The sequence below is a fragment of the Hypomesus transpacificus genome, chromosome 22 (assembly GCF_021917145.1).
Source record: "Hypomesus transpacificus isolate Combined female chromosome 22, fHypTra1, whole genome shotgun sequence".
NCBI lineage: Eukaryota > Metazoa > Chordata > Actinopteri > Osmeriformes > Osmeridae > Hypomesus > Hypomesus transpacificus.
In genome coordinates this window covers 14,881,513-14,898,763 of record NC_061081.1, presented here as the reverse complement: position 1 = coordinate 14,898,763, position 17,251 = coordinate 14,881,513, and the positions used below count along the sequence as shown (strand labels likewise).

The 17,251-nt window shown below is 49.7% G+C and overlaps 1 protein-coding gene across 1 annotated transcript in view; it reads left to right on the top strand.

The window, feature by feature from the left end:
• Positions 1 to 13,013: 13,013 nt before the first annotated feature.
• The window catches only part of tet2 (tet methylcytosine dioxygenase 2), a 43,635-nt gene continuing 39,397 nt past the window's right edge, over positions 13,014 to 17,251 (top strand). The window contains exon 1 of the mRNA XM_047045499.1: positions 13,014 to 13,714. The gene's annotated coding sequence lies outside the window, so the exon portion shown is untranslated. The remainder of the gene's footprint in view (positions 13,715 to 17,251) is intronic.

The window sequence follows — 17,251 nt, the reverse complement described above, 5'->3', positions numbered from 1 at the left end:
TTAGTGTATCTGTTAATAAAACAATTAGGGGGCGTTATTTGGCCCAGCATGAGTAGTTGACACTCCAATTGAAAAGTTTTTTATTTTATTATAATGTTCAAGTAGGCCCTCCTGCCCGGCTGCACGTTGTGAGGCGGTTGCTATGCAGGGTACGCGGTTGCTATGCGGTGTACATGCTAGCATATTTCTTTTTTCATCACAAGCTGGTGTTATATTGATTTAGTTATTTTTTATCTTTCCAACAAGATACCTTTGTTTGTTAGCTAGGTAACTATTGTATGTCGAGGTGAAACTTAAATGTTTAAATTGTGTTAGCTATCTAACTATCATAGATTGTTAGGCTAACATTTTTTCTTCTGACGGCGTAGTGATACTGAATCATGCTAAGGAGTAAGACCCATAACTGTGGGAAATGGTGTAGATACCATGCCAATGAACCAATCAAATTGCTTGACTTGAGCTACGAGTTTAATATATATACAGTATATATGGTGTGTTTTACAGTAACTGTTCTTAGTAAACATTAATCAGACAAGCATGCTGTTTTACCAAACAAAAAGCCTGCTGTGTCCGCTGTTGTTTGACCTTACTGACATGTTGACTTGCGCTTGCGTCATCACCCAGGCTTAAGTGCACATCTTTATGGAGGCTGTGTGTGTGTGTGTATACCTGTGTGTGCGTGTGTGTGTGTGTGTGTATACCTGTGTGTGCGTGTGTGTGTATGTGTGTGTGTATACCTGTGTGTGTGTGTGTGTGTGTGTGTGTATACCTGTGTGTGCGTGCGTGTGTGTGTGTATGTGTGTGTGTGTGTGTGTGTGTGTAAGGAGATCGTCTTCTCCGGGCGCCACGACAGGCAAACACGCCTCCCCAGTCGCCGTCGTCGTGGAAACAGGTGGAGCAAGCAGGCTGGGCAAACAGCAGGACGACACGCTAATCCTGCCTGTCAAGTCCCCTCTGAGCGGCAGAGAGAAGCCGCTCCCCCAGCCAGACACAGCCTCCCAGCACCCTCTGGGTGGGGAGGACACGGAACACAACACTCGGTATGTAGCTGGAAGAGTGTAAAGGTTCTGTTATTACACTGTTACAACCCTACTGCTACTGATATTTTCAATTTTGAAAGAGTGGTTGGGATGTGTAGTTTCTGTATAATGGGGATGTCGTTTTTGTAGTTCTTGACTGTCAGTAGAGGGATAGAACAGTCAAACAGAACTTCCCGAATCATTAAGGCCGAGCTAAAACACAATGAAATTATAATTTAAGTTGTACTATTGTTACACATAGCACAACAGCGATGACTATTTTCATTCAAACGGTTTTAGCTTGAAACTGCTCTCCGCTAAGATCCAGGGTCCAGACCCTCGATGGAGCGAACACAGCAGATCTACGGGTCACATGGAGGTCGAGCAGGAAATGGAGAAAGCAGAGCTTCTTGAACTGTGGGGGCTGAAGGGGACCCTCCCTCCCCCCTCCCTCCCCCCTCCCCTTTAGATCTACACACATTTCACTGCATCAACCTCCAGTCCTCCTCCTCTCTGACGCCGACACAGGAGCCATGCACACTAACCATGACCTCTATCAGAGCCCAACCATCTTCCCCTAGCACCACCCTAACACCATCACCTCCTCCAGGACTCTGCAGTCCACATCGTCACGCACATCTGAATAAGCTCCACCAGGCCAGGGGAGAAACGAAAATCAATGTAATGGTGGATAAACTGCTTTGAACAACAGGGACAACGAGCCAAGCTCACAGTTGCAATTTTCTGCTGCCAGCGCTGTAACTTGTCTGAGGACAGGAAGTAGAGCCAGACGTACTGCTGCTGTTGGTGTCGCTCCGTAGAGACCCAGACGTACTGCTGCTGTTGGTGTCGCTCCGTAGAGACCCAGACGTACTGCTGCTGTTGGTGTCGCTCCGTAGAGACCCAGACGTACTGCTGCTGTTGGTGTCGCTCCGTAGAGACCCAGACGTACTGCTGCTGTTGGTGTCGCTCCGTAGAGACCCAGACGTATTGCTGCTGTTGGTGTCGCTCCGTAGAGACCCAGACGTACTGCTGCTGTTGGTGTTGCTCCTGTGCCGGGCGGAGACAAACTGGGTCTCTGAGTTCACGCTGTCCATTTGGGGGGAATAGACAATTGAGTGTCCGGTCCATAGAACAAACATGACCATGGTGGAAGGGGAGATTGGAGGGGGGGGGGAGGGGGGGAAGAGAGGAAGGGAGAGAGATCGGGAAGGAGAGGGTAGGAGGTGGAGGGTGGGATTGGAGGTTGGTGAGGGGGATGGGGGTGGGAGGTTGGGGGATGGGGGTGGGGGTGGGAGGTTGGGGGGGGGGGTGAAAGAGGGGGGGTGGTAGCGTGAGCCACCTGCCGTGACACACTAATGAGAGATCGCCACACATTCTTTTCTTTCTCCTCTCCTAGTGCTCCCTACCATTTTCTCTCTTCTTCCATCTCTATCAGTACCTCGCCCCCCCCCCCCCCACCGTTTCTCTCTCTCTCCCTCTCTCTCTCCCTCTCTCTCTACCACACACACACACATCTTCAGAGAGGGGTGCGAGGCGGCGGGAATTAATTGCGAGGGCGATGGCGGCGGCGCAGCTCAGGAGCGGGTCATTAACACACGCCTCCCCCTGGAACAGCGCGCGTGTGTGTGTCTGTGTGCCTGCGTGTGTGTGAAGGAGCGTGTGTGTCTGTGTGCCTGCGTGTGTGTGAAGGAGCGTGTGTGTGCCTGTCTGTGTGCCTGTGTGTGTGGGGGGGAGGGAGTGTGTGCCTGTGTGTGTGTGTGTGTGCGTGTCAGATGGCGCTGAGCAGGGCTCCAGAGCGGGTCATTAGCACACGCCTCCTCCTGGAACGCCACGGGCATCGTGCTGAACGCCACACTGCTCTCACTGCCCCCAGAATCCCTCAGGAGGAGGGCGGGGGGCGTAGAGTGGGAGGGGGGGGGGTGGAGAGGAATAGGAGAGATGGAGAGGGAGGGAGAGGGGGATGGAATATGAGAGGGAGGGAGAGGGGGATGGAATATGAGAGAGGGGCAGAAGGAGGGAGGTGGAATATATGGAACCGGAGAGAGGAGGTGAATAAGAGAGCGGCAGAAAGGGAAATAGGTGGGATGGAAAAAAGGTGGGTAAGGGAGAGAGGGATGGAGGGATGGAGCAGTGTGATGAGAAGAGAGGGGGAGGGGGGAGGAGGAGGAAGCGAGGGAGAGAGGGATGGAGGGATGGAGCAGTGTGATGAGAAGACGGGGGGAGGGCGAGGGAGGGAGGGGATGGACAGACACAGCCAAAGGGGGGAGGAAGGAGGGAGAGGAGGAGGAGGTACAGCCTGAGAATGAGGAGGGAAATAAAGGGAGATGGAGATGTAGCAAAGAATGGATAGAGGGGGGGGGGAAAGATATAAAACATATTTCAAGTAAAAAGATTTGAGTATTACAAGCCTATGCTATTAAAATCATTTGACTATTTCTATTTTATTATTATTTGAAGAACACTGTAAGATGCAGATGCACACTACATGTGCAGGAAGCCTAATGATCAAACTCCTAAGCAAACATGTAAACACACCTCAATTACTTTCAAGGGAATGATCCATGTAATTGACCCAGGTGTCTCACGCACGCGCGCACACACACCAGTTCGTTTATGACTTGTCTTAATGATGAACCTATGTGACATCCCCACTATGACTCCAGGCAGAATCCATTGGACACAGTGCCCTCTGCTGGACATGTATCACATGACATCATCTTACATCATTGCCCACAGTGTCTACTTATAAGCTTGGCCTGCCTACAGCATGCGCACCTCAATCATACCCCTTAAACACCAGGTGTCTCTAAACGGGGGCAGTTGGGGGGGGAGGGGGGGGGGGGGGTTAAGTAACTGTTGGTTTAGCTGGAATCTGTTTAGCTTCAACTGGTGTTGGAGAAATAACCTCCTGGAAGATAGTTCTCTGAGAACAGAGCTGTAGGGATTTATCCCAGACTGGTAAATCACCTTGTCGATTATATGATATTGAACTGTGTCACATGATGTTGATATGACCTGACAGTCATTGTAGCAGGTAAACATTCCATGATTTTAACGTAATCATCTCTTTACTTAAGATAAAGTCACTAATGGCAAGGGGGTCATTATTATTTATCATCGGTGCAGCCAACGCACCGTCTGTTACCGGCCATCAACTTCGTTAAAACATTTTAATTGGACCGCGTAGCAATCGCAAAGCCAACGGAGCTGACTCAGCAGAGCACGCGCACAAACGGCAACATATGGCGGAGCGTTAACGACCCCTGAAAAATTATATTTTAGCCCAGTACGCGGATACGATTTAGCATCAGCGTTTAATATGATAATTTCCCCCACTTTCGTACCTGACCCAGGTACGATATTCTAGCGTCAACTAGAAGGGCAGGGGGGAGAAGGAAAGAGAGGAGTAGAGAGAGAGTACAATAAAATTGGTAGAGTCTAAAGCATCCCAAGAGTCTGTTGAGCGAGGGAGAGAGAGAGAGAAAGACAGAGAGAGACAAAAGGAGAGAGAGGTGAGGAGAGAGAGGGAAAGACAGGGAGAGAGAGGTGAGGAGAGAGAGGTGAGGGGAGGGGAGGAGAGAGAGAGGTGGGGAGAGAGAGAGGTGAGGGAAGGAGAGACAGGGTTCTTGCTGAAGAAGGGTTTAATGAGCCTTTTCAGAGCATCTCTTCTCCTGGCTCGGGACAATCAGGAGGCTTAATGAGAGCCGAACCGCTCGCTAGCCTCGCCCTGGGGGCTGGGGGCCGTGTGGAGATGAGGGGGTATTTAGTCCCTCCTTCACCCCTCAACAACACTCCAGTCACCCCCCACCCTCTTCAGTCACCCCCCACCCTCTCCCCACCCTCTCCATCCACCCCCCACCCTCTCCATCCACCCCCACCCTCTCCATCCACCCCCCACCCTCTCCATCCACCCCCCACCCTCTCCAGTCACCCCCCACCCTCTCCATCCACCCCCCCAGCCCTCACCAACCCTGTGCTAATGCACGCAGGCTGTGTCTGTGAATAACACAACTTCACATCGTGAGAATCTATTGTGATATTTTAAAGAATCTCCTTTTCCTCGCCCCCCACACAACCACCCTCCTCCCAGCCCCCCTCCCTCCTCCCAGCCCCCCTCCCTCCTCCCAACCCCCCTCCCTCCTCCCAGCCCCCCTCCCTCCTCCCAACCCCCCTCCCTCCTCCCAGCCCCCCTCCCTCCTCCCAACCCCCCTCCCTCCTCCCAGCCCCCCTCCCTCCTCCCAGCCCCCCTCCCTCCTCCTTGTGTGTGTGCTTCAGTGTGTGACACTTGTCATTTTCACATTGTGACAAACATTTCTGCAGAAGTAAACAAGCAACTGAAATTCATAGAATAATGCCAATAGACAATAGACAGGATGTATCACACGTTTATTTGATTGACCTTACGTTGTGCTTCTGTCTGTTATTGACCAGCCACCTTGTTGTATTGATACGTGATTGGTTATCAGCAGTGGGTGTGTTGCCAGAGAGACAGGATAATTCAAGCTGATTATGGACGTGGGTATTGGTGTTTGTGGGTATAGTTGGGGAGGCAACGGATATCTCGTATGCAAGCACATGCGTGTGTGCGTGTGTGTGCCTAAAGGATGTCTGTCGACACACACCTCAGACAGGCACGCAGGTGCACACACACACACACACACGGCGCAGACACACATCTGAAATGGATTTCTCCCCCTGTGTGGAAGGTGGGCTGCCTGCTCAAGGTCACTGTTAAGGACGGAAGAGGCAGTCACCAGAGGCTCAGCTGCTGGACCACACACACACACACACAAGGACATAAAAACACATAAAGATGTGTGTGTGTGTGTGTGTGTGTGTAGGGGTGGAAAGTGTCAGTAAGGGGCTATCAGCAGAACAAGTGTGTGTGGGGGGGGGGGGCAGTGTGTCAGCAACAGGCTTTGATCAGGACCAGTGAACAGGTGTGGCAGAGTGTGCCTGTTCTCATGGCGGAGTGTGCCGGTTGTCATGGCGGCTTGTGCCGGTTGTCATGGGGGCTTGTGCCTGTTGTCATGGCGGCGTGTGCCGGTTGTCATGGCGATGTGTGCCTGTTGTCATGGCGGAGTGTGCCGGTTGTCATGGCGATGTGTGCCTGTTGTCATGGCGGCGTGTGCCTGTTCTCATGGCGGAGTGTGCCGGTTGTCATGGCGGTGTGTGCCTGTTGTCATGGCGGCGTGTGCCTGTTCTCATGGCGGAGTGTGCCGGTTGTCATGGCGGCGTGTGCCTGTTGTCATGGCGGTGTGTGCCTGTTGTCATGGCGGCATGTGCTTGTTCTCATGGTGGAGTGTGCCGGTTGTCATGGCGGCATGTGCCGGTTGTCATGGCGGCATGTGCCGGTTGTCATGGCGGTGTGTGCCTGTTCTCATGGCAGAGTGTGCCTGTTCTCATTGCGAAGTGTGCCTTCCTGCCTGCCTGCCTGCCTGCCTACCTGCCTGCCTGCCTGCCTGTCTGCCTGGCTAACCATCTGTTGATGGATGGCTGAACGTCCGTAGTCAAGCCCTGGCTGTGGGGCTGTTTCTGGATGGCTATTTCTGGATGGCTGTTGAAGGACAGAGGGATTACTAGCAGGTTGTAATGAAGAACAGGGAATTTAAAAGGGTCAATGAGCACCAACACTTAGAACTCTGCTTTGTTGCAACAAGCTGTCCCTGCTTTGACACCGGATCTGTTACTGGATATTTGTTGACTGTACTTGGAAGCACATGTTGGCTAGACTGTTTTAGGCACTTTAATGAATACAACTACAGACCTGGAGAATGGACGTATAACAACTGTGTGAACAGCAGCTGGAGCTGCAGCAGTAGTGTGTGTATGAGTGTGTGAAGTGTGTGTGTGTGTGCGTGTGTAGTGTGTGTGTGTGCGCCACCTGTAAGGGAATGTTGAATTGCGACATTGTTCAGAAGAACATGCAAGGATGTTGGTATTAGTGACTGCCTGGTCACAGATGTCATGTGTTCCTCCCCCCTCCACACACACACTCACACACGCAGCCACACACACACACACACACACACACACACACACAGCCACACACACACACAGCCGGCTGTCAGGATGGCGACACACTGTTCTCATGTCTCCCCTTAAACACGTGTCGATGATACACACAGTCTCTGTTGTGGAATGTTTTGGGGGGTTTTGACCCCCTGGCCGGGCCAAGCACTCTGGCCCGATGTGTTTACCCACCTTTTCATATCAAAAAGTGAGTTTGAGTGAGAGTGAGTGAGTGTTTTAGGTTTGGAGAGATGAACCTGGAATCTCTTGATCTGAGGTCAAATGGTCTAACACTGTGCTAAACACACCCCCCACATCTCCAGTCTTTTGTTTATTAATTTCCAGAACAAGTGAAACAGAAGAACAGTTTTGAGGATTGGTGGGGAAACAGTTGGCATAAGATGAGGAAACCACTGTGTGACAGATAAGACTGAGAGGTCGTTTAGAGGTCAAGTCTACAGACTTCAGATCAATTCTCTCTCTCTTTTTTAACAATTTAGAATGAATAGGATGGAAGGATGGTTGGATGAGTGTGAACACATATATGTATTTTAAAGTTTCTAATAGCACATTTTGAAAGATTGGGAAAATATTTTGGGAAGAAAATGTTCACACAAATGTTTTACATCATTGATGAGTACTTAATGAGGACTCTACTGTACTCTATTGTACTCCGCTCTAAAAAGCAGAGCGCTTTACTCTGTTTTAGGTTTTCCCGTCTCCTTCTCTCCTCACTGTTCACTGTGTCTGAAAAAAAGTTGTGAACATTTTTCACATGATGGATGAGACAGAGGGAGTTAGCGATGTCTACATGACTGAGAATGATCACCAAACTGTCAACTACAGAAAGGATTCCTGGCGAATGCGCTGCCTGTCTATAGTGTCTTTTTGTTATTAATGTAGGAATATGATGTGAGGTCCAGTTACCAGCGTGACACTAAAACAGGTGTAGTAATGGTCCAGTTACCAGCGTGACACCAGGTGTAGTAATGGTCCAGTTACCAGCGTGACACCAGGTGTAGTAATGGTCCAGTTACCAGCGTGACACCAGGTGTAGTAGTGGCTACTTTTAACTTCATAGCCCACACTTCTTTTCCCAGTCGTTTTAAACATGAGTATATGTTTAAAAATAAGTAGTATACTTCTACTTGATTGAAGGATGTGTGTACTTTTGCAGTCTCTCGTTAAATGGATGGATGAATGCTGTTGGATGGATATATTGATGGATGAGTTAGGGTGACCAGACGTCCTCTTTTACCCGGACATGTCCTCTTTTTGAGACCTAAAAAATGCGTCCGGCAGGGATTCCACATTGTCCGGGATTTGGCCTCGTCGGATATTTGTGTTTCTCTGGGTCTTTCAGAAACTGTTACGCCCTTACAAGTTCGACGAGGTTTCCTCTTTTTCACAAACTCAAATCTGGTCACCCCAGATGAATAGATGGATGTACAGTAAGATGGATGGATGTTGTTCGCTGGATGGATAGTTAAATGAATGGATGAATGGATGAACAGGTGAATCCATTCAGTGTGAAATGGTGTGTGGTTGGAGCCTGACCAAGCCCTGGGTTGGAGCCTGACCCAGCCCTGGGATGGAGCCTGACCAAGCCCTGGGTTGGAGCCTGACCAAGCCCTGGGATGGAGCCTGACCCAGCCCTGGGTTGGAGCCTGACCCAGCCCTGGGTTGGAGCCTGACCAAGCCCTGGGATGGAGCCTGACCCAGCCCTGGGTTGGAGCCTGACCCAGCCCTGGGTTGGAGCCTGACCCAGCCCTGGGATGGAGCCTGACCCAGCCCTGGGTTGGGGGTTGAGAGGCTTGTGTTGATCAACCACTAGAGGTCATCCTTTCTTCCTTTCCACTAAAACCCTGTTGACGTCTAGTTTGCTGTGTGTCTGTCTGTGTGTGTCTGTGTGTCTGTGTGTGATGGAGGCACCTGCCGCCCACATGAATGAATGGGGGAACATTCATAATCTCCTCGGAAACAGCGGGTCGCCACGGGAACCAAGGCCAGGTTCTGATGGTCTTTGATCAACCCTGCTGTGATCGTGGGAGAACTCTGTCAATCTTAAGACCACACACACGCACGTACACACACAAACACACGTACACACACACGTACACATTTGCATGCACGTCAGACACACGTGCACCTACAGGCACGTATTCTCACACACACACACACGCACGGCTGACAGAAGATGTTTGTAGAGGAGAAGAAAAGGAGGTGAGATGACCCCCCAAGATGCAGTAGCTTCAGCAGGAAACACCCCAAGATGCAGTACCTTCAGTAGGAAACACCCCAAGATGCCGTAGCTTCAGTAGGAAACACCCCAAGATGCAGTACCTTCATTAGGAAACACCCCAAGATGCAGTACCTTCAGTAGGAAACACCCCAAGATGCAGTACCTTCAGTAGGAAACACCCCAAGATGCAGTACCTTCAGTAGGAAACACCCCAAGATGCAGTAGCTTCAGCAGGAAACACCCCAAGATGCCGTAGCTTGAGACGATGTCAAACCAGATGATGCAGACTTCAATCCAAAGGCAGGAGCTTAATCTACCCCTGCAGGGGGTTCAGGCCTGGTCCAAGCTGGGAGATCATTCTACTAACCGGCTCTTTACACCATCCTCTGCCCCCCCCGGCCTTATTTGTTTAAACCCCCTCCCCCAGCCACCCTCCCCCAGACCCCATCAGACCCCCCTCCACCCCCCACTGAGGTTTAAAGAGGGGGGGCACCTCGTTAGAGATCCTCTGGTCTCTGTTGTGTATCCGCTCAGGGGGGAGTCAGTGTGTGTGTAAACAGACAGGTGCACACACCTGTGATGCAGCAGATGATGAGTTTGTGTTTAATGTTAAAGACCACAGTGTCTCTTACTTTCAGATTGAATTTGTCTGAATCATTTTATCAGAGTTTTTGCTTCAATGTGAGTCAGCAGGATCCAGAATGTCTGTTGTGGTGTAAAAGGTCGCTAGCTGGCAGTTTGGACAATAAAGATATTTTTATTCAAAATATCCCTCCCTCCCAGCTCCAGCCCTAACCATACCCCAGCCTCAGCCCAGCTGCAGTGCTAGCATGTCTCAGCAGCAGCTAAGGTGGCTGCCCCCTCCTCTCTGAGCCTCCCTCCTCCACCTTCCTGCCCCAGTTCCCCTCCCCCTCTTCAGTGTAAAAACAAATCTCCTTCTCTGCTCCAAGCCCTGAAACTATTGAGTCAACAAATGTCAGCAGTGAGACAGGGTAGGGGGCAGAGGAGGAGAGGGGAGGGAGGGATGGAGGGAGGGAGAAAGAGAGAAGGACAGAGGGGTGGGGTCCAGCTTTTAAATCTGGATTGGAGCCAGAAGCAGATTATTTTGAGACGAGAACCACCTGTTTGAATGTGGAGACAGTGGAGAAGGGAGCTTTACAACAGAGAGCGAGAGAAGGAGTTCTGAGCTGGAGACAGAGTGTTAAGAAACAGCTTCACAGACCCTTCAGGGATTAGCTTCAATGGGATCACTTTGATTTTTCTTTTGTTAACCCTTGATGTGTTATTTTAGTGTGATCCATGCCCCAGATGCAGTTTATACATCCTATAAGAGTCTCACGTATAGTTTTTTAATTCGTTTTTATATGTGCAAGACGTATTTCATTGTAAACAAAGGAAGGGGACCTCACTGTAACGGTATAAAGAAAACCCATTATCTCTCTTAACCAACTGACATTCAGCACAAATGGTGATCTGATACCTACCATTCTCACTTTTTGTTAAGGCTTTTCATAAATCTCTCCTTGAATTTGTCTGGGTTAGAGAAGGTTGTTCTGAAATGAGAAAGGTTTCTCGTGGTTTATTTTATTTTGGCGCTGAAGGCAGTATTTCTTGCTTGGTTGCAGGTGCTACATAGCAGAGAGGTCACCGATATTGTTTCCCACACCCTCCTCCACCCCTCTCCCCCACCCTCCTCTCCCCCACCCTCCTCTCCCACCCTCCTCCACCCCTCTCCTCCACCCTCCTCCACCCCTCTCTCCCACCCTCCTACGCCCCTCCTCTCCCACCCTCCTCCACCCCTCTCCCCCACCCTCCTCCGCCCCTCTCCCCCACCATCCTCCACCCCTCTCCCCCACCCTCCTCCGCCCCTCTCTCCCACCCTCCTCCACCCCTCTCCCACCCTCCTCCACCCTCCTCCCCCACCATCCTCCACCCCTCTCCCCCACCCTCCTCCGCCCCTCTCCCCCACCCTCCTCCACCACCATCCTCCACCCCTCTCCCCCACCCTCCTCCGCCCCTCTCCCCCACCCTCCTCCACCCCTCTCTCCCACCCTCCTCCACCCTCCTCCCCCACCCTCCTCCCCCACCCTCCTCCACCCTCCTCTCCCACCCTCCTCCGCCCCTCTCCCCCACCCTCCTCCGCCCTCTCCCCCACCCTCCTCCACCCTCCTCTCCCACCCTCTATCCCTCCTCTTTCCTTTATCTTCCCTGTCCTCTCTGTATGACCAGGGTCATCAGAGGGATTTGGGCAGAAACACCTACTGGCTCCAGGGATGGTTTCCAAAGGTTACTATGATGTCTTATGTCCTGCGCTAAACATATGACCAGCCTACTGCCAGCCAACCAGCCAGCCATCCAATCAACCAGCCATCCAATCAACCAGCCAACATGCCAGTCAGCCAGCCAACCTAGTAAGTAACCACATCTCTGCTACCAGGCACGATAAACCAAATGTGAATACAACAGTGCAACAAACAACATCAAAATTCCTTAAAGATGCTTTAAAGGAATGATTGTTTCTCAGTACATTATTATTATACGTGTGAAATGAGTTCCTGAAACCATGTGCAAAGCACGAAAACGATCGCACGATGCAAAGACAAAGTAATCAACACATAAATCACTCAGAGACTGCAGGTATGGCTGTTCTGATATCTGCAATTGATTTAGCTAGTGTTGCTGTTCTGTTACTGTTGCTAAATTCAATCAATAAGAGGGGGCGGAGCTTCAGCTCCAGGTGACACGCCCCCCCAGTCTCAAGCAGAGAAGACTGCTGATTTTCTCATGATTTCAAAGCCTAATTTAACATACTTGACTATGGGTTTTTTCATTTGAATTTGGATGGGTAGTTACCAACATATTCTTCTGTGGTGTGAATGAACTTTCAATACTACTACTATACCACTACAAAACTCATTTTCAATTCCACTTTACAGCATCTTTAAATACAGTGCAACAAGAACATTTAAAATACAGTATAGGGCATAGTGAACACAAATAATACAGCTGTGCAATAACAGCATCTAGACGAATGAACTACAGAACAACAATAATGTCCCATTTTGGGCGAGATGAGAAAGATAGTGTAACTGTCTGTCTGAAGTGTGGAGTAGAAAGAGAGACTAGCGCGTGCAGGAAAGAGAGACTAGCGCGTGCAGGAAAGAGAGACTAGCGCGTGCAGGAAAGAGAGACTAGCGCATGCAGGAAAGAGAGACTAGCGCGTTCAGGAAAGAGAGACTAGCGCATGCAGGAAAGAGAGACTAGCGCGTGCAGCAAAGAGAGACTAGCGCATGCAGGAAAGAGAGACTAGCGCATGCAGGAAAGAGAGACTAGCGCGTTCAGGAAAGAGAGACTAGCGCATGCAGGAAAGAGAGACTAGCGCGTGCAGCAAAGAGAGACTAGCGCATGCAGGAAAGGGGAACCTGGTGTGGGGGAGCTTTTGTCCCCTACATAACGAGAGAAAACGAAAGAAGAAGAAGAAAGCCATGATAGACAGCGAGGGAAAAAAGGAAGAGAGAAAAAACCCTGAGTCACTTGTCTTCCTGTCTAGGGGGCTGTTTGTAGTAGGTGGCCACTCATTTCTCTCTCTCTCTCTCTCTCTCTCTCTCTCTCTCTCTCTCTCTGTCTCTCTATCTCCCTGTCTCTCTGTTTCTTTCTTACTCTCTCTCCATTTCTCTCTTTCTCTTCATCTGTCTTTTTTTCTTTCTCTCTCTCATTGTCTCTAACTCTGTGTGTCTCTAACTCTGTGTGTCTGTCTCTCTGTATCTTTCAGATGTGTATCTCTCTCTCTACTTCCCTTCAGTCACAGAGATAAGCCCTACGCTGGTTTGAAAGAAGAGGATGAAGAGGAGGAGGAGGAGGAGAAGGAGGAGATGAGCTTGGCCACAGGAGTCCAGTCCAGGCTGCTGAATCCAGTCCTTTGCTTGCTGCCAGCCGCCATAGTGTGTGCACTATTGTGTACGGCTGGGGGAAGGAGAGAGAGAGAGAGACCGAGAGAGAGAGAGAGAGAGAGAGAGAGAGGGGGGGGGGAAAAACCCAGTCCCTTTGTGTGGGAAGGACACAGCAGGAAAGTGATTTTGCGATTACTTTAGCGTGCCGGCAAGGCAAGACTCTTTCCTCTCTCTGACACACACACACACACTCACACACTTAAAGCTCACACACACCTCGATCTTCTTCTCTACAGTGTGCTGTATGCGGCTCCAGTTTGCTCGGTGTGTGTGTGTGTCTCAGATCGTCCGAGTGGAAGCCGTCTGGCTTCTCCTGATGATGAACTTCGACGTCAGAACATCCCCCATGAATATTGATGTGGAGGCTAGTCGGCTTCACACGGGAGCAGAAGGAGGCAAGATGGCGGCCGTTTAGGATTTGTTAAAGAGAAGAACCCACGGGCAGTTTGTTGGAATCTTTCTACAAAGTGGAGGGACACAAAGAAGAGGTAAGACTCTGAACTGTGTTTTTTTTTGCTTCTCTTCTTCTTCTTCTTAAACCACATTCTTTCTTCCTCCTTTTCCCTCCTGCGAGGGTTTTCAGCGTGTGTGTGTGTGTGTATGTGTGTGTGTGTGTGTGTGGAGAGTACAGGCTACAGCATAGCCACTGCAACTCTCCTCAGTCACAGACCAAGAGCTAGCTAGCATAATAAGGAGTAGTACTGGATTCAGCTTTGCCAACATGGCTGACATTTCCTTTCTCTTTTTTTTTCTTCTTCTTTGGGGCCGGTATTGAAATGGAGCTATATAGTGTCGGTGTGTGTGTGTTTTTCAGCTCCAATAGTGTCTTGTCTCTTTTGCTGTCTTTGGAATGTGACTTATGGTTGAAAATAGTGATCTTAGATGGGTTGTTTGGTGGTGGTTTTAATTTTTTTTTTTTTTGCTTCAAGCTAAATGAACAAATGCCTGGAATATTGGTACTGCACAAAGCTGCAGCCATATCAAAAAGTCTGAAATGTTCTCATTTGGAAGTTGTATTTTCATGTATTGTGTTTAGGGGGACATTTTGAATTATGAATTATGGATTATAAAAGAAAATGGACAACTGTGGATTTTAGAGATTATATCAGAAGTAAAAAATATGTTTTCTTATTTGGAGAGTGACTTGAGAAACAAGTCGAGTTTGTAGTTTTCCTCCTCTCCTCTCTCTGTTCTCTCTTACCCACATAGTTGAAACTGCTGTATTTATCTTGTCTTCCATGTTTTTATCATTTATTTTGCTGTAAGGGGAGCCTAGCAGTGAGGGTTGTGCTTCTAAGGAGAAGAGTTGTAAGTGGGGGATAGTGGAGCTAGCTTCTGGCTTTGTGCGTCCACATGATTCAGCTTTCATTGCATTCACCGGTGAATGACAGGCAGACACAAAGGAGGGCACAATCCCAAGGAGAGAGAGAGAGGAGGGGGGGGAGAGGGAGGAGGGGGGGGGAGAGGGAGGAGGGGGGAGAGAGGGAGGAGGGGGAAGAGAGGGAGAGAGGGGGGGGGAGGAGGGAGGGAGGTAGAATAGGCAAACTGTGTTGGCTAGAAGGTCATAAGGCTTTAAAGGAAGTGAAACCCAACCCTAAAGCACCATTAGACCAACTGACAGGAATGACAGTTATGAAGCTGGTTTTAGACTGAGGGCTGAGAGGAATTGCCAACAGCAAAACACAAATACTAGTTGGCTTGCTAGCTGTAAGTTAGCTATCTATCTGAAGTCACCATGGTGACAAATCCCTGAGAAAGAACATTTGACCTCAGTTTCCCTCCCCCCAAAAAACAGAACATTATATGTGCCGTTTGTGTTATAACCTATTTCTTCATTCAAGCACAAACAAGAGTTTTACAACCCACCCTACCAACTGTTTGTTAGTTATTAGCATTAGGTAACACCTCTCCCCCCTAAACACATTATTAGGTCATGAATCCCATGTTATTCTTTCCTTATCTGAGAGACCCATTAGGATTACCATCAGAATCACCAGGAGGTAACTCTCAGGTACACTTCCTCACTCTTCCCTGCCTACTTGTTTGTTGTTGTGTATTTGGCTTGTGTATTCCACTGGTGCCTCCAAGCACTTTCATTAGTGTGGGGAGCAGGGGGGGGGGGGGTTAAGGAGTCTTTGTGAGATGCTAAGTAAAGGACGGCCTACAGTACGCCAGTCAGTGCCTCAGCAGCAAGTGCTCTCTAATGGCTAGTTATAAACAAACATTGTTTGGGTGAGGAGGTGGTGGAGTAGGCTGATGATGTCACAGTAGAAGTTAGGTTGAGGTTCAGTTAGGCTCATCTGATGTCACTTCCAGTAACGGGTGAGGTTAGGAAAACCAACTCTTATTTATTTTTGGTCGGGTCACTTTTTTTGTGTGTGTGTGTGTGTAAGCCTACATTATTTGTAATTGTTCCCCATTTTCTATGTGGTGATATAAGCTTGGTAAAGGCATTGCCAAACAGACTCCATCTAAGGTCATATTGCCACGTAAGGAGTCTTTAAATGCAGCTATTGCAACCTAAAGAAAGTTTTAAATTGACCTTTGTGGAGTTTGGAATTAAATAAAACTTTTGTTCATCCAACCTTCTACTCGGTTGCTTGGCTGAAGCATCTGTTGCTACTTGAAGGGACTGGTCAACAGTTGTTGAGATAATCCTGCTGTTTGAACCACTAGATAAAGAGCCTTTTAGTCTCTCTAGTCTTTTCCCAGTGACTTTCACTGGGAGTTTTCCTTGTCGTCCTTGAGGGTTAAGAGTTGGTTTAGGTGCAGTTCTGTGGGTGTATGTGAAGCCCTCTGTGACATTGCTTGTAAAAAGGGCTCTACAGAAAAATGTAATTTGAACGTCGATCCAGCGACAGTCTGCGATCTGGTTCGACACCAGCAACCACCTCAGCAACATCTAGACACGCAATAGACACGATGTACGAGACTTGTGAAATAATTTCAACAAAAACAAAACATCACTGTCTGAAGTCCGTTGCTCGTGTTGAGCTGTCGGGGGCGTAACCATGGCTGCGTAGGCGTAGCGACCCGTAGCGTGGCTGTGTTTTGATATGGTAAGCGTGGTCCCGGCCTCGTCAACACAGCAACGTCACCAGAGGCAGCGCTCCTCTTCCTGAAGCCCTGCTCTGACAGGGTCAGGCAGCGCTGGCTTAGCGCTCACCTCGTCCCTCACACATGAGTTTTTTTATTAGACGCTTGAGTCCAAAGCGATGAGAAGCACATTTGTGGAGTCATCCAAACAGAGTCATCCAAACAGAGTCATCCAAACAGTCATCGCAGACCTTGTCTTAGTTGGACTATTTTGACCTGGGTTCACCAGAGCCGGATAAGATAATATTGCTGAGTGTGTGTGCTCGTGTGAAATACCTCCAGATAGATTGTGTGTGTTGTCTGTGTGAGACTACGTTTTTAGATAAGACTGACCGCCTCGGCCCGGATCTCAGGACAGAGGACAGGACAGAAGACATGACAGGAGGACAGGACAGAGGACAGGAGGACAGGACTAGAGGACAGGACAGAGGACAGGAGGACAGGACTAGAGGACAGGACAGAGGACAGGACTAGAGGACAGGACAGAGGACAGGACAAGAAGACAGGACAGGAGGACAGAACAGAGGACAGGGCAGAGGACAGGACAGAGGACAGGACAGGACTAGAGGACAGGACAGAGGACAGGACAAAGGACAGGACAGGAGGACAGGACAGAGGACAGGACAGAGGACAGGACTAGAGGACAGGACAGAGGACAGGACAGAGGACAGGGCAGAGGACAGGGCAGAGGACAGGACTACAGGACAGGACTAGAGGACAGGACAGAGGACAGGACAGAGGACAGGGCAGAGGACAGGACAGAGGACAGGACAGGACAGGACAGAGGACAGGGCAGAGGACAGGACAGAGGACAGGACTAGAGGACAAGACAAGCCCCATGACTCCTCCTCAGATCTCTTGGACCAGCCACACCAAGCTGCAGAGTAGGGGGATGGGGGGTAAGCAGGGAGAGATCAATCACAGAGGCA